The 24,387-nt window shown below is 39.9% G+C and overlaps 1 long non-coding RNA gene across 1 annotated transcript in view; it reads right to left on the reverse strand.

Annotated features, from left to right (window-relative positions):
• The window catches only part of LOC142831006 (uncharacterized), a 120,715-nt gene that overhangs the window by 45,996 nt on the left and 50,332 nt on the right, over positions 1-24,387 (reverse strand). The window contains exons 2-3 of the long non-coding RNA XR_012906591.2: positions 22,779-22,949; positions 21,679-21,806 (exon numbers count right to left, since the gene is read on the reverse strand). This is a non-coding gene — a long non-coding RNA (uncharacterized LOC142831006). The remainder of the gene's footprint in view (positions 1-21,678; positions 21,807-22,778; positions 22,950-24,387) is intronic.

The following is a 24,387-nucleotide window of genomic DNA, read 5'->3' on the forward strand; positions in this document are numbered from 1 at the left end:
CCTGAGTCACCTTAAAGACTAATAGATTTACTTAGGCATAAGCTTTTGTGAGAAAGACTCACTTTGTCAGATGCAGGTGACAAAGTGGGGTTTTGCCAACAAAAGCTTATATTATATGGTGCACTTTCATGCATTTTAAGCCACTTTCCATTTTAATAAATCTCCTCTGACTGTCTTAAAAAATATAAAAGCAAAGCAAACACTTTCTTTCATGCAATATTTTATTAATTCAAAGTATCCAGTTTTAAGGTCCTTCTACTAGCAAGGAAGCATAACCACAAATAATGTCAGTTTGGTAAGTTCCTATATCTCTAGTCATATTTCAAGAGTTTACTACATAGCTTCAGAACGCAGCATGCATTGCCTGTGTGGCTGGGCATTTCAATATGAGAAGAGTTGAGATAAATACCAATGCCACTATCATAACACATTTCAACAGAGATAGGAAATATAGCCTTCTATTTAATAGATTTGATCTATTCAGAGATGAGGACTGTAATAACTTAGACATCGGACCTATTATGCACAAAACTGCTGGAGCATATACATGATTGTCTATCAAGATGGTGTATATGTAGTGCCAGTATTATGCATTAGCACTTACTTTGTATAACAGGAATAAATATGCCAAGAATGAACACAGAGCTGACTGAAAATATATACCACAAACACATTTTTATAGTGAACCAATGGACTATTGCTTTCACACAGAACATGTGAGTGGTAGCCAAACACAAACAACAATAAAAAAAACAACAACCCAAGTAGACAATAAAATTTTATTATGGTGATATAACTAAAAGCGTCTTTTTAGATTTTAAGTGTGAGTTTTAAGTTTGCTAGTGGTATCAGTTCATCTTATTACGTGACAGCCGGAGGTCATTTCAAAATCACAGAATGGCAAAGCAGGAACATGTACAGGTTCAACCTCTCAAATCTGGGACTCTCTGGTCTGGTAACACCTGTGGTCCAGCAGGACTACAGAACTTGCTGGACCAGAGTCCCAGCTCTCAACCAGCAGCCACTGGGGAGCCCAGTCTGGAAATCCCGGGCTGCACTAGGAGCAGCAGGCTGGTGACTGGGGATCTGCAGAGCTGAGGATCCCCAGCAGAGCTGGGAGCAGCTAGGGATCCCCAGGGCCATGGATCCCTGGGTGAGTGGGCAGCTGCACAGCTGGTGGCACCAGCAGAACCCAAACCCCGGGGATTTCTGGCCACGCTGGCAGCAATGGCCTGGAGGTGGCCGTGGGTCCCTCCAGGGCTGGGGCTCCCCAAACAGGCTGACAGCATGGAATGGTAGTAGGCTTAGAGGCTGGCAGCAGGGGACATTTCCTGGTCTGGCAAAATCCCTAATTAGGGACTGGACAGGTCTGGAGGATGTTGCAATAGGGAGGTCCAACCTGTACTTCTACAGTATGCAGAAAGCAGTTAGGGTCTGTCTACACTAGCTCATTAATTTGAGCTAGGTAGGCAAATGAGGGCAACCAGAGTTGCAAATGAAGCCCGGGATTTAAGTATCCCGGGCTTCATTTGCATGTTCCTGGGCACTGCCATTTTTAAATCCCCCTTAGTCTGAACTAACTGCCCGCAGCAGTTAAATGTTAATTCGAACTAACTCCTTCGTTCAAATTAACTGTTACTCCTCGTGGACGCAGGTATTGTTTTGTTGACAAAAATGGACTTTTGTTGACAAAACCGTGTAGTCTGGACAACCCAATATGACTACTAGAGCTGAGAATCATATCCTCTACTCCAAATGTAAATGTAGCCTCAGAGTCTTTGCTACACTCAAGGAAGACTCTAAGGTTATAATCTATTCCATACAAAGAAGAAATATCATACATACGCTTGGAGAAAAAATAATCTAAAAGTTTTAGGTTTATTTATTGGCAAGCTGCGAGAGCTGGGTATTAAGGGGTTGGGCTGCTGTATCTCAGATAACTCCCTAGTACAAATACATAAATACATATAAGTAGTGTTGCCTTATAAAGAAGGAAGATGTTTTGATCCTGGACTAGAGCATCATAAAAAAAACCAGGAGATGTCACAATTTTGAAAATGCAGAATGGAAATTCAATGTTTGTTCTTGAGTTCATGCTCTGCTTTTCTTTAGGGGAATAGGAAACTTTTTATTAAAAGTAGCTATGCGCATGGGGATCAGTATTCATCCTAAAGTTCAGTTTTGCAGAGCAGCCTTAACAGATACATACTTTACCCCCTGAATTTGCCTGCTGCCTCAGTGTGGCTGGAACTTTCACATGGGTGATCTGAAATCAAACATTCAAGGGATATACTGCAGTTAAATATTAAACCTGACATCTTTTATGTTGTGTACAGCAATTGACTTCATGTATTGCTAACCTACTCTGCAGGTGAAAGCAGTCAGGGCAGTTCCATTTCATAGAGATGGCACTGGTTTATTTTATTTTATTTGTGCATCTGAGATTTTTAAAAGAGCATGGAAGTAATTTACATCTCTATTTTATTTTTAAGGACATGTATATGAATGAAGAGTGTAAGAAAGAATCTTGCATTGAGAAAAGGACCAATTCAGTCTTCTGAAAAGGAAATATTAAGGTCATATAGCTATCTAACATGCCTTCTCCACTTCTTTTTGGTCACAGACTGCTTTGGTAGGATTAGTCACTTGTTTCCATACTTTCATCTTTTAATTGGCACTTGTATTGATTTTTATCTGCAGAATTTGCTCTGAGGATAATTGGTCTGTTGACAGTGGTAGTTAGCCAGAGGATACCGCTTGGTATTACGGGCTATTTCTGTTTATTGACTCTTTTTTTATTGGTCCATCTGGTCATCTGGTATATGTTGTTTCTTGTTAGACCATGTTTCTCTTAACCTGTCTGTGCATGTGAGTATTTGCATATCACATAGTCTGATTGATTCCCGCCCCCTCACCTTACTTTTTATTTCAGGGCTTAAAAACAACAACCCTGCTACAAGCCAAATCTCAGCTGAAGTAAATTGGCAGTGGCATAACTTGCTCAATGGAAGCTTTCGCATGCCACAGATGAAGACACCACAGCTGTGACTGGAACCCTTAGATTCTATTTTTTTACTAAGACTTTTCCAGATAGAGACTATGCTTACCCTCCAAGTCTTATTAGGAATACCTGTGTCTGCTATCTACTCCTCTCCCCTATGATTCTCTGAGGGCACATCTACACTACAAGGAAGATTTAAAAAAAGAGTTGCTATTTAAAATACAATATACTGTGTTACAGCGTGTAGAAAGACTATGGAATCTGATTCTCCACTGCCTTGCATCTTGTAAAATCATTTACTCCTGAGCAAAATGTGACAAGAATGTGAATCACAATGTCAACATTATATATTCACCCTCCAGTTGTAAATCACTGACAAGATCCAGGGAAGTGAAGACCTACCATGCGTATCTGAACATATTTGTTGCAAAACTTTAAAAAAGAAGGCTCAAATTCCTAAAGATGTTTAGGGATTTTGGAGTGAGTTAGGCACCTAGATTAGGCATTGAGTTCAGATTCACACAGGGAGTTAGGTACCTAACCACAATTTCCATATCCCCAAATTCTGGCAATTATTTATCTATTTCCCAAGCAAAACACTACTTGAATTAGTTCTGGTCATGGGAGCAGGTCAAATGTACCAGCTATGGTATTGAACATCACAAGTTTCCTGCATCTTCAACACATTGTCCACAAAGCAAATTCTGTTGAATTCTTAGTCTCTACGGTGCCACAGCACTACTCATTGTTTTTAAAGTTACAGACTAACATGGCTACCCCTCTGAGGCTGCTTAGGTGTAGATACCCTACTCAGGCCTTGGAATCTGAAAATCTTATGAACTTGATATGAGGGCATTTTCTCTGGAAAGAAGGCAATTACCAATAATGACACTGATCTAATCTTCATTGAAGTCAATGGGATTTCTTTTTCAATGGACATTAAATCAGGCCCAATATGGCTAGATAGGCTAATAGTAATTACACACTTCTTTGACAGGTAACTTTCACAGGTTATTTATCGTGAGAAATAAGTGCTACTTTTTTTTTGCACATTCACTCTTCTGGATTAAAGAAAAAATGGTTATAACTTTTCTTTTAATTCTATAATCTTATCCTAACTCCAATAAAAACTGATTATGAAATCAGAGGATATTGAGAAGTTGGAAATGTTTTCCATTAAGTTTAACTTGATTTTATTTTTAGACAATGTGGTACTTACTGTAGTCCAAATCCTTTTAAGACTATCCAGGGAAACATAAACCCATGCAGTGAGCCATTTTCTGTCAAAATTACATCTGACCTGCATATTTTTGCAATTCTCAGATGCATTATACAGTCAGATCAGGTTGTTCCTTGACCAGTTGTTCACCCCTATGAATTGCATTAGCATTTAACCTGTCAGTTTAAATTACAAAGGTACCAAAGGTTTAGGAAGGTTACAATAGATTCAATCTCCCACAAAAGTGGGAAAGAATAATCTTAAATCATCCATCAATGTGAATGTTATTTTTTTTAGTGACATACATATACTCACCTTCTAGAAACTCCAGTGTTACTGTGTGTAGCATTCTTATTGGATAGACCTTATGCAATGCAGCAAAGTTCTGGATCAGTAATAGAAACGAAATCAGCATTTATGTGCTATTTGAACTTACACTCTGACTTCATCTTGGCATCATTCTCCCCTCTAGTGTGTCTCCTCTTTTGATGTTAAATTATTTTTCTGTGTAGATTTTATCCCTCATTGCAACAGTAAAGCAACAGGAAGGGGGGGCAAGAGGAGGGTAAGTGGAAGGAGGTGAGGGAGGAATGAGGCACGAGCCCCCGATGGGGAGGACTCGAGTGGCTCTGCAGGCTCCTCGGGGTGGAAGCTCTCCTGCAGGGCCTCCTGGATCCTGACAGCCCCCTGATTGACCCCCCCCCCCCAGATGGCAGCCTGCGGCAAGTACAGCTGGGCTGATGACCGAATGCTGTGATGTGCTGAGTGTGGGCGCTCAGGGCACTCCAAGACAGGACTGCTTTCTGTCCCTTGTTGAGGTAGACAAGCAAGCGGGGAACCCTGAGAACTGTCTGTCCGGGGTGGGGGTCCCATTAAGCAAAGCCCTCGGCTAGCCTGAGGCAGCAGCTCCACACTCTAAGTCCTAACCTGATGCCCTGCCGGCACTGGTTCCAGCCAGCCTTAACTTCGGTTCAGGGTCCACTCAATGTGGACATGCTATTTTGAATTAGCAAAATGCTAATTCGAATTAGTTTTTAGATCTAGATGCATTAATGCGAATTAGCTTAGTTCGAATTAAGTTAGTTCGAATTAGTGCTGTAGTGTAGACATACCCTTAGAGAGGCAGTGCCTTTTGTTGGTATATGCGGGAGGACTGTGCTGTTTCTGAGCTTAAGAAACACAATTTACCTATACCCTCCTCTAGCAAGAGAAATAAATAATATATTGTTATAATTGTAACAATGATATTATAATATGTATTCTGAGAACAGTGAAGAACACAAATAAAAACAGGATCTGGAAATGTGAATATATGAATATATATTGAGTTTTAGCAACAGACAGCTGCTGAAAGGAATATGTCAGTGGATAAATATTTCAGCTTATATATTCTTATGAATTTACAAGAATTTATTAACTGCACCTTGTTAGCTGTGCCATGGTGAATGTTGTTTAATAAGCAAAGGAAATATGTTTAATATAGATTTAGATACACTGAACTTGGTTCATCCCTGACAGAGTGAGTATATGCCGATGGCAGATCCCTGATTCAGCAAGGACTGCTGTCCCCAGGAATAGGGAGTTCATGCTAGAGAGAGTCCAGAAAATGTTTTCATTTAAGCCATCTAGCAAGGGGTTCTATGAGGGGTGGTCATCACTGAAATATACTTTGGCCATCAGTGCAAAGACTCCCCAATGCTCAAGTTACCTTGTCCAGCGCTTCTCCATGGCAAACTCCACCCACCTATAGCAATCACTGCCTTCTAAATCTCACTCATGGAGAAGAGGTTGTATCCTCTTTATGGAATCAAGGTCTCAGACCACTGGGGACCTGCACCAAGCTTTAGCTTCTTGTGTTTTCTGCAACCACCTTGTTCCAGTGAAACCACACATAGAGACCCCCCCATTTATGAAATCCATCAGTATAATTTTTAATCCCCATAAGAAACATTTATATTCATATCTTCAAAAATAGATGAGGATCTTAATTGGATCTGCTATCTATGCTCACAGGAAATAGATCTCAAAAGCAGCCCGTATGAATTCCCACCAAACATTTACAGCCGTGCAGATGTCAAGAAGATGATCTTTACAGTGACAAGAACCCATCAGGTCTTATTGATGTAACCCATGATATTACCACTCTAAAGCAATGACAGATTCCTCTTGAAGTTACACGCCAGCCTTTATTAAAGAGAGGAATGGGAATTGTCAAATTTCTGAAGTCTGCTATAATATTCTGAAATTCAGGGTTTGTCTTTACCATGGGGAAATACACCCTACAGAGATGTGATTTCTAAAGTGCACTAACATGTTGCACATTGTTGCATACTAGAGTTCTTTGAGGGGGGGTCATCAAATATGTGGACAAGGGAGATCCAGTGCATATAGTTCACTTGGATTTCCAGAAAGTTTTGGACAAGTTCCCTCACCAAAGGCTCTTAAGCAAAGTAAATTGTCACGGGATGAGAGAGAAGGTTCTTTCAAGGACAGATAACTGGTTAAAAGATAGGAAACAAAGAGTAGGAATAAATGGTCAGTTTGCAGAATGGAGAGAGGTAAATAGTGGTGTTCCCCAGGAGTCCATATTGGAACCAGTCCTATCCAACATATTCATAAATGATCGGCGGAAAGGGGAAATAGTGAGGTGGCAAAGTTTGAAGATGATACAAATCTTATTAAGATAGTATGTGCAAAGCAGGCTGTGAAGAGCTTCAAAAAGATCTCACAAAACAAGATAACTGGGAAAGAAAGTAGCAGATGAAACATGATGTCAAATGCTTCTGCCATCAGCATGAAGGGCCAGGTTCAATATATAGGGGTTCCTCTTCTATCCATCCAACAGAAAGCTGGCTCAAACTGCCACCCAGTAATCTGGGAAATTCACATACCAGCTCTGAGTGCCTCTCAGAGGTATTGCTTTCCCATTCACAAGTAGAGTCTGAGTGTAGAAAGGAGACTTAAAAAAAGGGAGGGAAGCAACTGGGCATTAATTTGGGAAAACACCACAAACAACATTCATAACCAAAAGCCACGAGTAAAAGTCCCACCACAAGTAGGTTGGGCAGTGTCCTTTTCCGCTGAGGTCTTTAGGTCCAGCAATGTGAATGTCCCCTTCTCATGCCCACCCTTTCCTTGCACCCCACTCACAGTTGCTGCCCTTGGTAAAAGCAGACCCAGAGTTCAGAGATGCACCTGCTAAGATCACCTCCCATCCAGAGTTGGGGAAGGTAAAGAAGGATCTTACTCATTCCACTAGTCACTCACCATCTACCTGCTTACTGCTCTTGGCCACTGCCCTGCTGGCCATTCTCTCACCTCTCAGCCACCACCCCGCTGGCCAATTGTCATGTTGTTGTTGCTGACCACTCATTGCATCTCTTCACCACCACCCTGCTGGCTTTCAGTTACCATTCACTTCTTGGCTGTGACTTCTGTCCATCAGTCTCTAATGACTTCAACTCCCAGTAATTTCAGCTATTAGCAAGCAACACAGCTCCAATACAATGAACATAAGAAGCCCCTGATGAGGCCTTTTTTAGCTTGGTTCTTTGAACACTGTGTGTGGAGGGGATGGAAAGGGAACAGGTCAAACCAGTCCAGGCAGAAGAAGCAATATAGCCTCCTGATGAGTATAACCTTCCCTCAGCTCTTATCTTTCATGGAGCGCTGAAAGTCAAGCCCCTGTATTTACAAGATTCTTTTTGCTAACTGTGTGCCCTTTAATTTGGAACAATTTAGCATAGTCCTACTTTTCTGTATCCCCAGAAAATTACCAATATTGGTAACCATATTTCAGCTATCCTTGTATTTAATACCAAAAAAGCTGGTGTTAGGTCACAAATTAAGTTGATACAAATAGCAAATACCCTTCCATCTGCTGAATATCTGACAAATCTAGCAGAGAAGGAGCAAACTGGATTTACATAGACATACCCAGGGTTTCTCTCCCATTTCAGCTAGCTGCAATGGAAACATTCCTTCAGATCCTGCTTATAAATTCAAAGCTGTGGATATTGGAAAACATAATCTCAACTATATGTATAAAACAATGGAGAATAAATTAGCTGTTACAACTCAAGAGACAGATCTTGGTGTTATTGTGGACAATCCTCCAAAATCATTCACCCAATGTGCAGTGGCTGTCAAAAAACTAAACAACGTTAGGAATAAAAAAAATATTGTCTCTATATAAATTCATGGTACAGCTAAGGAGCTGTCTGGTATAGGGAATCCTTCAATGGCATAGTGCCTGTCTCTCAATCCATCTCAGGGTTGTAACCAGAAGAAAGGAATATGGCTGAAACACTGTTGCATTCATATAATCATCAGTTTCTCAAACACCCTTTGGGTTCGGTACTTCTTAATGAAAATTTCTGCTGCTTTGAGGATGGTCTAATTTGAACTGTGGGCTTTATAATTCCATCTCTCCTTTGGTGAATTGCACTAGAGTCAATTTCATTTGATAAAAGTGAGTACCTTTTAAATAAAAGATATTTCCTTCTTATACATTTGGGGGCTTGTCTACATTGGCCCCTTTTCCAGAAGGGGTATGTTAATTTCACGAGTCGTAATAGGGAAATCCGCGGGGGATTTAAATATCCCCCGCGGCATTTAAATAAAAATGTCCACCGCTTTTTTCCGGCTTTTAGAAAAGCCGGAAAAGAGCATCTACACTGGCTCCGATCCTCTGGAAAAAGCGCCATTTTCCGGAGGATCTTATTCTAGATATATATAAAAGAACCAAATACACTTCATTAATAAAATATTGATCTTCTGGAATTGGAATAGAAAGAATAGCAGTTTGGAAATCATCTCTATCTAAGGTCTAGTAGATATAATTAATAGTGGTAGAGTTATTAAAATATATATTATTAATGACTACATGTTTATTAGTTTGATACAGGCAACTGAAAAGCAGAAAGTCCCAGAACCACAAAGCATTATGTATCTCAGGGTGCATCTACACAGCATCTGCACCCTAAATTCAAAATAGCTTATTTTGAAATGTGGCAAATGAAGTAGGAATAAGGTCCTCCGGAAAAGGGCGCTTTTTCTGGAGGATCGGGGCCAGTGTAGACGCTCTTTTCCGGCTTTTCTAAAAGCCGGAAAAAAGCGGCGGACATTTTTATTTAAATGCCGCGGGGGATATTTAAATCCCCTGCGGATTTCCCTATTACGACTCGTGAAATTAACATGCCCCTTCCGGAAAAGGGGCCAATGTAGACGTAGCCTTGGTGAAAATAGAAGGATTCAGGATTGAACTGGGCCAATATCTTTTTTTTAGTGTACTCATGAGCCTCAGTGTATCTAAGCACAATTAGACATATTCTAATTTTCCATCCTGGAAAAGTTAATAAGCAAACAATTTAATGTGAAATAGACAATCTACTATCATCACATATATTGGGAGGATGGTAAAGAAACCAAAAAGCTAAATCAGGAAAATCAAAAGTTGAACAAATAAGAGAGAACCACAGAGAAATCTTCCATACATGTGTGTAGACATCTGTGGTCATAAAATCAGAGACTAGAGCTGAGGATAGCTAAAGCTTAGGTCATAAAATTATATTTTCAAAAAGGATCATAAAACACAATACAGGCATTTCTGTGTGTTTACACATTGAGAGGTTTGGGGCTCAGATTCTTGGCTGAATTAATTAAATTTCAGTTATGTTGCTTCAATGGCATCTCCCATCTCAGAGAAAGATTTTTCTTTGGGGGAATGATGGAGGAGAGCATAGCCACAAATTAATTGTATATTTTAAATGCCCTCGATCCCTTTAATGCAGTTTTCTATTTATTACAAATTTTGAAATCCTGCAATCCCACGGGTATTTGCTATTGATATTCAAAGCAACTGGATGAGATCCTCTAATATGTGTGAATGAGAACAGCTTATTCACATTCAAATGTATTAGAGGCAATTGCCTGAAATAATAATCACATTCTCTTACATTTACTAGAGGCAGCCACTGGAGAGATAGCACTGTTTTGTCAGACAATCCCATATTTCTCCACTATCTGTCGCCAATTGCTTTCTGACAATTGTCATACACATGAGAAAAAAATCACATTAGAGAACTTCGTAGCAGTGTCCTGTCATACTACAGATTGAAAAAAAAGACACAATCAAAGCCTTGTATGCACTGATTTTGGCCACATGTAATATAGAATTTGTCAGTCCCTATACTTTCTTTTTAAAGAAAGATAGGTCTTCATAGCACAGCCAACATTAGTCAGATATTTTCATGGAATTTATCTTCTGTCCTGTTTGTTTCTTGATCAACTCTGGGATGCTTCATAATATTCTTCTATTTGACCTGAAACTAATATTTGTCTTTTCAGAAAGATAGCAATTCATGTGGCCTATGTAAGTCAGGGCAGAGAAGATGGTACTGGATGAAGAATGTTATGAGCTCTCTCCCGGCTAGACATATGGGCTGCGTCTAGACTGGCATGATTTTCCGGAAATACTTTTAACGGAAAAGTTTTTCCATTAAAAGTATTTCCGCAAAAGCGCGTCTAGATTGGCAAGTGCCTCTCCACCACTACAAGGTGATGATCTGTGGAGAGGTTTATCACTATAATCAGGGTATAAATCACTGCTTCCATTACAATTGTCTGGAATGGGAAAGGAATCCTTGGTGTGGTTATGTAAAAACAGTTCATTCCATTTGTTTAGGCCTGCTAGATATTCAACTGTTAGAATGGCGTTTTGCCTATTGTTACCAATTTGGCTGTTGTGGGGTGACAAACTGTTAACACTAAATGCAGGAATTGTAAGATATGCCCACCAATGCTTTCAGGTATTGGGGAATACAGAAAAATCAGAGGCTGCATCTAGACTGGTATTTCCACAAAAGCGAGTCAAGATTGGCACCGATGCTTTTGCGCAAAAATTGCTTTTGCGTAAAGGCATCCGTGGCCAGTCTAGATGCAATTTTGTGCAAGAAAGCCCCGATCGCCATTTTAGCCATCGAGGTTTTTTTGCGCAAAACAATTCTTCCCTGTCTACACTGGACCTCTTGAGCAAGTATTCTTGCACAAGAGGGCTTTTTCCCGAGCAGGAGCGGGAAAGTATGTGTGCAAGAAGCACTGATTTAGTACATTACAAAGTCAGTGTTCTTGCGCAAATTCAAGCAGCCAGTGTAGACAGCTAGCAAGTTTTTGCCAGTCTAGACGCACCCATAGAGAAGGACCTTGTGAGGAGAAGGGTACATTGACCTATACATGTTGTCTGTGGGCCTGATCCTGCAATGTACTCTGCTTTCCAGTCCTGGCACTAAACTGGACTGGGCATTAAGCTGGAGTTGGTTCAACAGGGTTAGCTCCTGGTGGACTGCCGGCACTTTATTTACCTGCAACTCTGCAGATACAACTGCTTGAAGTTCCCATTGTCCATGAATTGCAATTCCTGGCCAATGGAAGCTATGGGAAGTGGTGCCCCAGTCTATGCATCTTCCTTCAGCTCCCATTGGCAGAGAACAATGATCTGCCCATCACTATCCTAGACTGACTACAGCATAGCTGGAAAGCATGGAAGTTCTGTGAGTTTTATCACTATCTTATGAACAAAGCTCACACTGAAGTCAATTTGAGTTGTGCCTGTTTAGAGACTGGATCAGGATATCAGAGAGGCAGAGCCTTCTGTTGGTGCACTGGGGAGGAAATTTCTACTACTGAGATTAGGAAATCCTGTCTGCACATAACCTGCTGTGCCACCAGAGAGAAAGATTGTATTATTTTGGTATGTTTGAGTACAGTGAAGAACACAACAAATAGGATCTAGCAATTCTATTGGCATGCATATATATCAAGTTTTAGCACCAGATAAATGCTGGAAAATATTCTTATATATATAGTTCAGCCCATAACATAAGAGCTGGGAGGCACCAAATGAAATTATTAGGTAGCAGGTTTAAAACTAACAAAAGGAAGTTTTTCTTCATGCAGTGCACAATCAGTTTTTGGAACTCCTTGCCAGAGAAGGTTGTGAAGACAAGGACTTTAACAGGGTTCAACAAAGAACTAGATAAATTCATGGACGTTAGGTCCATCAATGGCTATTAGTCAGAATGGGTAGGGATGGTGTCTCTAGCCTCTGTTTGTCAGGGGATGGAAATGGATGACAGGAGAGGGACCACTTGATTATTACCTGTTCCTGTTCACTCCTTCTGTATCATCTGGCATTGGAAGACAAGATACTGAGCTAGATGGACCCTTTGGCCTTTATTGTGTTCTTATGCACTTGTATATTTACAAGAACATATGAACTTTACCATGTTGTCTGCACTATGAAGAACAGTGTTAATTAAGTAAAGGAAAAGATTCATCTAGATTCAGATTACTGGAGTTGAAAATCTGGGTCTGTGAAAGTTTACCTACCTGAGCCAACAGTAACTGCTGAATTGTGGAATTCCTGAACCTCCCTAGGGAGGTTCAGGAATTATAGTCCTGGAGATTCCACAAGAGAAGGTAACAGTGAAAGGTAGCCTATGTATCACAGAGGACTCTTCAATAGAATCTTCACAGGAGATGCTCCAGATCAGTGGCCCCATTTCTGTGTGAACCATCACTCCTGGGAATTTCATCAGCCTTTTAAGTAGTTTCAATTTTCTTTGACCAGCTGGGGGAATGGAGTTTGTGGGCCACTATGTTCAACCATAACATCTCCTTCAGATGGACCTTGGATTACCAGGTTGTTCACCGTCAAGCCAGTGTGAAGAACTGTATCTTTTATTATTATTTCTAAAATCATTCCAATCTGCACTAATAGGTCCGTAAAATGTATTGTTCTTTCTAGGGAACATACCGCAAATGTGCCATCTAATACCCTGAGAAATACATCTCAGTATCAGTGTGAATTCCTAATGAATGGTACATGTGGCAGAGAAAGAATCTTGACAGTGACAAGAACCATTCAGATCCTATTGATGTAACCCACAATATTACTTTTCTTGAGCAAAGTCAGATTCTGGTAAACTTATAAGCCAGGCTTTATTAAAGAATGCAATGGAGCTGTGAAACTTTGGAAGTCTGCTATAGTCTCTGAACACCCAGAAAGCACTTCTGAGCTCATCCTGCAATGTTTTTTTCTGGTTTCAGTACACAGGTTAAGAAAAGGAATGAAAGATGACATGATTTTTCTTTTCACTTCATCGTTTCAGCTCAACACTAATTCAGCTGAAGGAGAAGCTTCCACCCACGCAAAAGATGAAGAAAGGCCTGAGATGAAATGTTGGCACCATTGAAGTCAATGAAAAATTTGTTAGGCAGTTCAATGGGGCCAGGCTTTCACCCCTGATTTTCATTTACATTATAGCCATAAGTCCCGGTCTTTGAGGCAAGCAAGCCGGGCGGTCACCCGGGCCTGCCATTTTCAAGGGGCTGCCGACAGAGCTGGTCTTAGGGGTGGGCTTGACCTCCCGACTCCTCCCCTCTGATTACTCCCTGACTTTTTTTTTTCTTTTTTGCTTGACAAATTTTTGTCTGGTATTTTTTTTAAACTACCTGGCCCGGGGCCAATTGGTTAGGACTGGCCCTAGCCATGAGGTGAATATAAGACCCATTTTAAGGCCTATGTGTGGACCCACACTGGTTAGAAGAGGATAATGAAAGCTTCTGGACTCTGTTGGTCTGGGCCTGTTACACCTGGAGCAGATGTCAGGAATACAGAGGGGAGTTAAAAGAGTAAACTCAGTTCGGGTTGGGAGCTGACCAGAAAGGTGAGCAGAGCTCTTCTTTTCTTTTGGTGAGGGAGGCCTGGTTTCAGCTAAAAGCTTGAGACATCTTGCGCGATAAGCCTGTTGATGGGTGGTAAGACCACGCCTTGGAAGCTACTTAAAAGGACTGGCTAGAGGAAGACAAGCCATAAATAGACAGGCAGTGTTGAAGACTTCTCAGATGAGAGATGATCCTAGTTTTGAGTTCATATTATCCTTTTTTTTGGGTGGACTTAAGAGAGCTTAAATTGTGATATAGTTGAAGAGTCAGCTCATGGGAGGAAGCAAAGAAGAGGGCTAGAAAAACCAACGGGAAATGCCAGTTAGAGAGAAAGCTCATGCCCAGTGACAGCAGTTAGTCCACTTTTTCCCAGGCCCCTTTAAACTCACATGTAAATGAGAATCAGGCAGAACATTGCTTATATCAAGCAGCCCTTGTATGGCATGTTATCTACTTACGGAGTACAATGCAATAGCCAGTCATAAAGTCAAGCACTGTGGCTAAATAATTTCATGACCTCAAAGTTTGTAATGCTTGTATGCAAAATAAGCTAATATTAAATCTCATGCTTCAAGGCATACATTCATCAGCTGAAGGTTCCAACGTACAGTAGTGTATAATTGGCTTTGTGTAGTGTGATGGATATGGTTCACCTTCCTTTGGAGTATTGCTATTGGGTCATTGCCAAAGGTTTCATGATACTAGACAGGACGACTAACCCAGATAAGTCTGGTACTTTATTGCAGGTCATATGACCCTGTGATAATCTAATTGGACTGTTAATCAAATGAACTGGTCCAATCCAAAAATAAATGTTAAGAAAGTCCTAGGACCAGATTAATAATAGCCATGGGGACGTTATGTATCACATTAATAGGTCAATGTGGCATAGCAGGGACTTCTTTCTGCTGTCATGATCCCAGCTGCAGTGTTAGCTTCTTCCGGATGCTTGTAGTCTACATAAATTAGATGCTGCTCCAATTTACTCTGTGTGATAGCTCATGACTAGGAGTATGTGGGTCAGAGAGCTCCCTGTACTTCCTTCTCATCGCTGGCAATTTTAAAGCTAAGATTGGCTGTTTTTTTTTTCTAAAAAAAATATGCTCTAGTTCAACCAAATTAATTCATAGAAGTCCTATGGCCTGTTGCATAGGGAACCACACTAGATGATCACAAGGGACCCTTCTGGCTTGATAATCCCTGCTTTACACTTGTTAGTTGCAGCGAAGAATTTGGATTTTATCAAGAATGTATTGCATACACCATTAGTGGCAAAAAGGCCTGACACCTCTGCTTGTTTCAATGGGTGATCCGATAATCTTGTGGATTTCCTCTGATGGGTTTCAAACATAATGACGGCAATTTGCTGAGATCCTCTGTGCATGTCTGTGTGCGTGAGTGTACATGCCATATGTATACCCTATTCATTTGCTGTTCAGGCAGTCCAAATTCATTAGAGGTAATTGACTGAAATAAATGCACTCAAAATGTTTTGAAGATGCCACTAGGAATAACACTGTCTTTACTCAAATATTTCTTTATTTTCTGTTAGGAAATTTCTGATTATTATCAAAAAGCCAATCACACCAGAGATGTGGTGTGCAGGCTTCTTGAAAACAAACAAACAAAGCACATGCATGCATTAAATTAGCGACAATTCGTAATTTGTGTTAGTTCCTCCATATTCTGCACAGCTCTAGCCTGGATGCATGTACCTGGATGCAGGGAGATCCTAAACACTCAAGTCTCCAACATAGCTTCCTGGAACAAACCAGGATTTTAAATGGTACACATATGACTATGTGTACCAGGGATGGCCAACCTAAACCTGAGAAGGAGCTAGAATTTACCAATTCACATTGCCAAAGAGCAACAGTTGTGTGTCACCAGCCCTGATCATCTCCCCTCCACCATTCTCAGTACATCCTGCCCACTAGCAACCCCACTGGTCAGGCCTCCTTCTCCTTTTCCTCCCACCCACCATGATCAGTTCTTTCTCAGTGGGAGACACTGGAGGGGGGAAGCATGCGTGTGACAGGCTCAGTGGAGAGGGAAGGAAGTGGCAGGATCCTAGGGGAAAGGGTGGAGGGGGACAGTGCCCAGGGCAGAGCTGGGGGTTGAACAGTGAGCATCCTCCGGCCCAGTGGAAAGTTGGCACCTGTAGTTCCAGCCCTGAATTTGGTGACTATGTAAGGAGCTGAATATTAACTTCTGAAGAACCTCATGTGGCTCTGAGCAACAGATTGGCCACCTCTGCCTGTGCTATGCTGAGTGCTTTCTGTAAGAAACGGAGAGCAGTCAGTAATTTGAGGCAGGGCCTCAGCATTTTGTGGGTTCGCTCTCTGAGGAGAAAACAACGTATGCCTCTCTTAGAGACATATAAGTGCCAGAATACCATGTGTACGTGAGCCTGAATAAGACTTTGTAAGCTCAAATATCTGCTAACTCCCTAACAGAATGGAGAATCTCTCTCAAATAAGGTAGAAGTAATATAATTCTAAAGGAAGTAAAGTGATCTGAAATACATACTCAAATGGGTGCATTTTAAATCATCAAATACATAAAACAGACTATGTCATCCATATAGCTGATTCTTCCATCACTTTAATTCTTTAAATCACTGCTGGATGTCTTTGCACATGAGGTGTTTTGCTTTCACCCAAAAATTATAGATTTGATGAAGTAATTACTGAGTGAATTTGCATGGCATATGGTATGATAGAAGTTTATAAAGGGAGATTTGTGAAAGTTCCTGTTAGCCTTAAAATCTATGAATATTTAAATACATTCTAGCATACGATTCTGCAAGATGCTAAGGGCCCTCAAATTGCATTACCTAAAGCACTCTACTTGGTAAGGTCCTTGAGCCAGGGATGATATCTTTCCTTACCTACTGTGGAGGGTCAAGCACATTAGATGAAATCCTAGCTCCCTCCTAAGTTCATAGAAGTCGTTCCATTGACATAAATGGGAACAGGATTTCATCCACTGTTGGAGTTCAAAAAATAAAAGTAAAATTACTCCTGTCTATAATTGCCTTGCTACAAAACAGTCTTTTCTTTATATCAAAAGCAATAAAGCATCAGAAAATATGCAAAATAAATAGAGCTTAAGAGCTCTCTGAACTGCAGTGTCGAAGAGAACAAGTAGCTATTCTGAACTCCTGGGACATTTAAAAAAACTCCTTCACACAGGCAGACTCTTGAGCTATGTAAGACTATTTGTCTTGCAAATCTATTCCTGCACAGGATAAATGACTTTTCTATTTGTTGTTAAAATAGCAGATAACCAATATTGACCTCTGTCCTTCATGTAAGGATAAAAATAACAGGTCAGGTACTGCCTGACATGGCATTGAAAATAAAATAGTTCTTGGCAGATTCCGTATCTTTTGCCTCCCTGGCTCCCATTTACAATGCTGACACTCTCTCACCTAATTAATATCTAAAGAATGACCCCAAATTATATTACACCCTTTAATATTTATTCTATTCTTTAATAGTACATAATATTTAATAATATAATATTCTTTATTCTATTGACAAATATAAAATCATATCTCCCCATTCTACCATATTATTTCTGGTCTTTAATATGTATGTATGTATTTTATATATGTTATACACATTTTTTTAGTAAATATTGTTATGGACTAGTTAGTCTAACCTTAGTCTCTTCAAAAATGGTGAGTATATATAATGTGTAGTAAAAGAGGTAGATCAAATTAACCAATCTACATATTAGCTTTACTCTGAAATCTAATGATATTCTTGTGGCTAAATGTGCTCATTCCATACATAACATGTTAAAAATATTTGAGTTATTCCTATCACATTAAGGCTATGTCTAGACTGCAAGCCTCTTTCAAAAGAGGCTCTTTCGAAAGATACTTTCGAAAGAGCCTCTTTCGAAAGAGAGCGTCTAGACTGCACCTTGAACTTTCGAAAAAGCGGCTTGCTTTTTCGAAAGAAAGCATCCAGTGAGTCTGGATGCTCTCTTTTGAAGAAGCCCTATTTACATTGAAGAACGCCTTCTTTCGAAGAGGAACTTTCGAAAGAAGGCGTTCTTCCTTGTGAAATGAGGTTTACCGCCATCGAAAGAAAAGCTGCGTTCTTTCGATTTAATTTCGAAAGAACTTGAGTCTGGACGCAGGGGAAGTTTTTTCCAAAAAAACCCCTGAGTCTGGACACAGCCTAAGGGAACAGACTCTTGCAGGGCCACAGCTGCTAACTAAACATACACTTCCAATGTTGAAAAAGAGAAATATTGTGAACTACTTTTGTGACCTTTGCATGAAGTCTTGTAGCCATATGCATAAGGCAATGGTATTCACATTTTGAAATGTCAATTTCTTTTAAAAAATCAAATATTTTGACCCCCAAAATTGGAAGTTTTTCTAAGTTTTCAAATGCCCTCCTCATCCTTGTTTTTCAACTGGCTCTAACTATAATAAACATCTTAGCTTGTATGGTATCCCTCTGCTCAGGCTTTCCTGACGGACAAGTTTGGGAAAGGGAACATCTGCCCTGGAGCTTGATGATACAAAAGTGCCCAGAACTCCCAGCTGCCACTGTTGCTATTATGGCTACCTGTGGGAGGCACAGCATTGTCCAGATGCCCTGAGCCTACCTGGAGAAAGCTAGCCCCAGGCCTGTCTTTCCCACCCACGGTTCCGCTCCTTCCAGGGTAGCGGAACAAGGTCCCCCACCAACCTTGCCCAGCGAGGCTTTTGGCTCCACTGCCCTACCCTTTAGCGGAGAGAACACAACCGCTCATCAGAGTCACAGCACTGAAGTTCCAATTAGCTACTGGGTGCAACACAATGACAATTATAAAAGCCTGATTAGTCACAGATTTATTACAAAGTCAAAGGTGCACATATCACACATTTCTGATAGAACAGACAAACTTTTTATTTTATTTTAGTGATGTGTCACAGTTCTTATTAACTTTCTGGTGTGCTTGTTGTAGAAACATGACAACAATGACAGCCCAGCCCAGTTCTTCCTCTTTTGATGTATTCTCATATATTGTTTATGTACACATAACACAAGTACATGGTAACAACAGTGGATTTAGCCAACACTTGTATAATTGGTATGCTGAGATCATTGCAGACAGCATCTCTCCAGTTTCTGGTCCATAGGGGATATGAAGCCTAGGCTGCCATTTTAATGAAGTATCCTGAATGAACTAAATCCAGCTAAGTAAGAAATAAGTTTTTTCCCGAGCCAAAGAGACCACAAGAAAAAATAATAACTGCAACTGAACTGATTAATATTTATAGTAGCACAATTTTTGTTATCTGTCACTGTAGAATTCAAATTCTATTGCTAAATCTTTGGATGAAATCCTGACTCCAGTGAAGTCAAAAGCAAAATTCCTATTGACTTCAGGGGGACTAGGATTTCATTCTGTCTCATGAGGTTGGTGTGTGTGTGTGTGTGTGTGTGTGTGTGTGTGTGTGTGTGTGTATACATGCACTCATTTTTCCTTTTCCCTGCATCACACTAGTCTTTCTTAAGGGAACAGCCTCCTTTTTCTCTCACACACAACCTGCTCCTAATTTCCTCCAAGTTGACAAAGTAAACTCATGAAAAACTTGGCTCAGTCAAAATGCACTGTAATTCCAAACAGAGATTACAAATCTAACTATATAGACTAGGTTTGGATTCATTCACCCAACTAGTCAACTAGTTTTGAAAACCCTTTGGAGCAGCAGCATGTCTTCCTCTGAATTTGTGGACCACCTTGTATAACAGAGCTTTAATGTAAACACTAAATGATAAGAGTAATATTAATCAATGTCCAGCAGTGAAAGGTTCTGAATGACCTCACCTCTGGTTGGCTTTACTATTTAAATGAAATTAAGGAGGTCACGGTGGTGATCAGATGGTTAATACCCTGTTCTGCCTTGAGATTGAGTTTGTTGCTAATAACCTGATCTTCCAATATGTTTTCAAATTCCATTAGAGCTACCAAATGTTAGGGAACTCAGCGTCTCAAAAGGAAGTCTTCTATAACACTCTGAAATGCTGTTTTTGACTACGTAGCATTAAGAGATTTATGAGAAAACCATTGTGACAGATAGAGTAATTTCATGTAATATCCTGGACAAGACTTAATGAATTAAATTAAGCATTGCTGAATTACTTTTGAGTAGTTTATTGATACATTAATATTAAAGAAACTATGTATTATTGTAAGAGTGTCCGGAATTTCTTAGCGGAGGAGACATAACTAATGTAAACTGTATGTAGTGCTACTGACTCTCCTGAACAATTGGTCAGACAAGAGAGAATGTTTGGGATAAACAAATTTGAGGATGTTTCCTAGAAAATATTGGAGAGGTGGGACTGTAAATATCTGTCTTCATACCCAATCCTTTGAAGATATAGCCTGAGGAGAAACTCATTATCTATGATTTACCTATTCCAGGTCAAAGACTCAGGCTGTATGGAAGGAGGCCAACACAGTTTTTATGAGTATTGTTCTCATTCCATGCAAAAGCTGTTGTGATATTGCAGTCACAGAAAACCACTTCTGAGTGTGCGATATTATCTGATTAAAATCTGCCCTTGTTGATCATTGTTATATAATTGAAAACATTCTTATACAAAGTGTATCAAGCAAGGTGTCTGTAGAATGGGTATGATCTGCTGAATAAGATTATGCCGTGTCTATGCATGAACCATTTTTGTATTTGAAGTTATAGTATTGGCTCCATATCTGAATTTTAATTTTTTTTGTAACTCTGAAATTGTATTTAGCCTGCACATCTTGAAGGGACTCTTCAAGTTGAATGGCCTTTCAAAAGAATACTAAACTCATTGTGGAAAATGCCCACCTACACTCAGTACACTTTCCTGTGAATGTTCCTGTCTGGGGTAGAGGTAATGGCTCCTGCTTTAACTAAACGAAATAATCCATGGACATGGGACTTGTCCATGTAACTCCAAAGACCATTTTGCTGCTGTGGATTTTCGCAGTGAGAGTAGTGGATTTCCCTCCACATGAAAGAAGCTATAAAAGGCATTTCCATTTTACCTCTTTCCTGCTTAATCCTCTGAACCATGAATTCCCCAGCAAGTCAAACTGCTTCAGCACCACAGGTTTGCCTTCCTTTCTCAAGCACTATAACCCACAGTTAAGCTACCACACAACTCTTACTAAGCAAGCACATGCCTTCTTAAGGTGAAAGCATTACAGAGGACACATATTAAAACAATGAAAACTTAAACATGTTAATACGCTTATTGGAGATCACCATATCTTCAATAAGAGCAAGTGAAAAGTGCTTCAAACTCCTTTATAATTGCGTCTCTGTGGGTCACAACAGAGAATACCAAATTTAGGATAAACTTCTGAGAAACAGCCAAACACATCCCAAACCAGATAGTTAACCTTCCATAGCAAACCAAATCAGCAACAAAATTTAACTTCTGTTTCACTATACTGGCTAATGAGAAGTCAGAAAATCAGTTTCCTTAGGCATGCCAGTCGTTGTGTAACCAACAAAAACATTAAACTTAATGATAGGTTTTAAAAAAAACAATTTAATCAAATAAAAGTTTTTCGGCTCCCAAAAGACCAGCCACATACCCAGGTAAATATATATCTCTGAATTTATTCAGTAATCATACTGCTGCCAATCTTTAGTATAGAAAGAAAGAAAGAAAGACAGAAAGAAAGACATGAGAGTTAATATAGGTTAAAGGAATTAAATACATACAATAAATGTAATGTTCTTGGATCAGGCTTCTAGTAGTGATGAAATAGACTTCTGGCTTGTTAAGACTCTGGTTGAATCCAAATCATTGGAATGTCCTTAGTTCCCTCCCTTGGGTAGAGCTGTGGATCCTGCAATTGGATAGTGGGAGAAAAAATTCTCTACTTAATCCACACCTATCAGGACTGTTTTAAGTAGATAAAACACATGTTGATGCCTTAATGTTTAGGAATGTTTTGTCTTTCCTTTCTGCTCTTGTCTAACCATAAAAAGCAGGAAAAGAATTCTCTGTGTGTTCTTTGATCTATCCCTCAGCCAACAGATCACTAAAGCTATCTCTGAAAAATAATACTATTTTGAAAGCAATACAAACTCTTGAAGAACTACTAAAATGTTTGCTTGATACATTTTTCTTCATTCCTATACTCAAAGTGCATGTATTTTCACGTTCCATTGAACATTAAGAGATAGTGAGAATTTCCATAAGAAAGCTGTTATTATGTTGTTCTCTTTGCTGAAGTGATGATTGCTATGACTTTTCAAAGCACAAAGTCAAAATCTCAGTAATTCTCTCATGAATGATGATGAGTAAGGATTCCAAATTAATAAAAAAGTTGATATGCCATTAATTGGAGACTTCTGCATATTTTATTCTTAATAGAATGAAATGTAATCCCTGGAAGTATTCTTCAAACTCTTAACATGATTCTCTAGGCCAGATTGATGTTGGTAGTATTGGTGTCAATCTGGAGTAAATCCATTATATCAGTGGATTTACACCAGCAGATCTAAGATAAGAATATGCTCCCATTTTTCCAAAGTTTGAACCACAGCTATAACTTTCTCTTTATTCCATGTCTGAGTCAGCAAAGGTTCCCCTATTTTTACACTCCTCATTATGCATGTTCAATCCCAGGTGGACTTTGAAATGAGAGGAGTGGGGGTTCCTGGATTGAATGTGTGTGTAGATCAGGGGTGGGGAACCTAAGGTTTGCCTGGATCCAGACCCTGAGGCTCAGGGCTCCCCCTCAGCATTTAGGAGCCCGTGCTGGTGCTCCAACCCCTTTTCCCCCATGGTGCCAGAGAACACAAAATCTACTAACCTGGTCCAGACTGATTTTTCTGTGAGTCAGCAGCCCTTAGCCCAAAAAAGGTTTCCCACCTCTGGTATAGATAGATATAGTGGAAGCCCATTTTCTCGTTCAGATTCAAAAGGAGCCTTTATAATAAATCAGAGTGAATAACTGACTATTTCTTTTGGTTCAGAGGCTGAACTGAAAAATAAAAAACAAAAACAACAAAATAACTTTGGGTCAACACAGAGAACAATGTTGTAGCTTTATCTCAACAAAAACAAACATTTGCTTTGCGTTTAACATTTTAAAATTAAAACTATCTGGATTTCAAAACAAACATTGTTTCAAAAATAAGAAGAAAATACTTAATTTAGCAAATGCCAAAATGAAATGTTTTGATTTCTTAGGAATTTTTTCTCCCTTTTTGACAGTGCATGATCCAAAACTGACTTGCCTCAGGGAGAAACAGGAAAACAGAAATGAATGTGAGCATTGTTCTCCTCCCTTCCATCCCTGCTCCTTGGCTAGGGGTGGGGTTGTTGGATGTTTTGGCTCGACCTCCCACACCAAATAATTCCTCTAGACCAGTGTGGAGATAAAAAATGTCAGTGTCAGGAGCTGCAGTGACTTTCTTGTGGGTTGAAATCACTGATTTGTGAGGGCCAGATGGCTCTTTCACAGAAACTTTGGAGTGCGGGGGAGGGACCCTAAGTTGTGATGTCCATAAGGTTTTCTTTGGGCAGGGTTTTAGAGGCTCCACCACACAAAGACAGAGAGTTGGAGAGTTTTCCTTTCCCCCTGGATTGTCCAGGAGTTAGCAGCAGCTGGGAGTATAGATTCCAGGAGTCATATTGTTATAGCTGCACTATCAGACTAGGATGGCGTGGTGGATTTTATGTTTCCTACTGCTCAGAAATTAGAGGCAGGCAAATGAACTCTATAGAGGAATCTGATTTAGTTAGAAGGCTCTTAGGCTCAATTTTTGAATGCTGCTGGAGACTCTGGAACATAAGGAATATTTCATAGTTCCTCCCTCTCCATGTGTAGACCACTGTATGATAAATATGACATGATATGATAAATAGCAAAGATGTATTATATGTTAATGGGCATTATTATGAGAATGTGTTTACATTTCTAAAGATCATTGTGACCAGAAACTGTGGCACTGAAAACCGCTATAGAAGCTACAATGACAAAGAATATAATAATATATTTAATATGAATTAGATAGGGGAGATTCTGGCTTAGTCTGGTCCATGTCTGGAATTGTTGGCAGAGAGCCATAACATTAGAGAGATGTGTGGTGATCCAAGTGGTAACAATGCAAAGTGGTTGCAACTTCACCTACGGGGGTACAAATGGGCAACAAAGGAAGTTCTGGTAGCATAGCATCTGTGGAGGGAAAGCTGTGCTTTCTTCCCTCCCCCTCTTGGGGTAACGTAACATATGTCTACACTATGGGACAAAGTCATATTAAAATACACAACTTCAGCTATATTAATTGTATAGCTGAAGTCGAAGTAGCTTAACTCGGCTTTTGGTGTTGTCTACACCTCAGGAAGTTAATGGAAGAGTGTTCTTCCTTCAACTTCCCTTACTCCTTATAAAAGCAGGATTACCAGCATCGACCAAA

Source organism: Pelodiscus sinensis, chromosome 11 (genome assembly GCF_052426305.1).
Source record: "Pelodiscus sinensis isolate ZL-2025 chromosome 11, ASM5242630v1, whole genome shotgun sequence".
NCBI lineage: Eukaryota > Metazoa > Chordata > Testudines > Trionychidae > Pelodiscus > Pelodiscus sinensis.